A 569-nucleotide genomic window follows, 5' to 3' on the forward strand; every position below is an offset into this window, starting at 1 on the left:
TTGTCTTCGCTAGTGCCTTCGTGAGTCACTTGTAAAGTGTCCCACATTTCTTTTGCATTTTGGCACTGCGAGACCCTAAAGAACTCATCATAGGATAGGGCCGATGTGATGATATTTTTGGCGCGTAGGTTATGCTGGACCCTTTTGCGCTCATCATCGATCCATAGACTATTAGGCTTGTCTTTAGGTTCATCGTCCACTAGATGCTGTGGAACGAAAGGGCCTTTGACGACGGATTCCCAAATATCCGAGTCTATGGCTTCTATAAAAATTTCATGCGGACTTTCCAGTAAGCATACCCTTCACCACTGAATATAGGTGGTCGGTTAATGGATGAACCATCACCACAAACGGGTTTGAAGAACCCATTGTTTTCCTTTAGGATCACGAATACGCGGTTGAGCTAGCACTTCGTACTAGCTTTGATACCACTTGTTAGGTATCAGTGGTTAAAATACACCTAGAAGGGGGTTGAATAGGTGTAGCGGTTAGAATATCCGCTTTTCGAAAACAACACTTAATGCCGAATTACCCAGATTAATTGATTAAAGGAATAGAGATAATCGATT

This window comes from Lupinus angustifolius, chromosome LG15, assembly GCF_001865875.1.
Source record: "Lupinus angustifolius cultivar Tanjil chromosome LG15, LupAngTanjil_v1.0, whole genome shotgun sequence".
Taxonomy (NCBI): domain Eukaryota; kingdom Viridiplantae; phylum Streptophyta; class Magnoliopsida; order Fabales; family Fabaceae; genus Lupinus; species Lupinus angustifolius.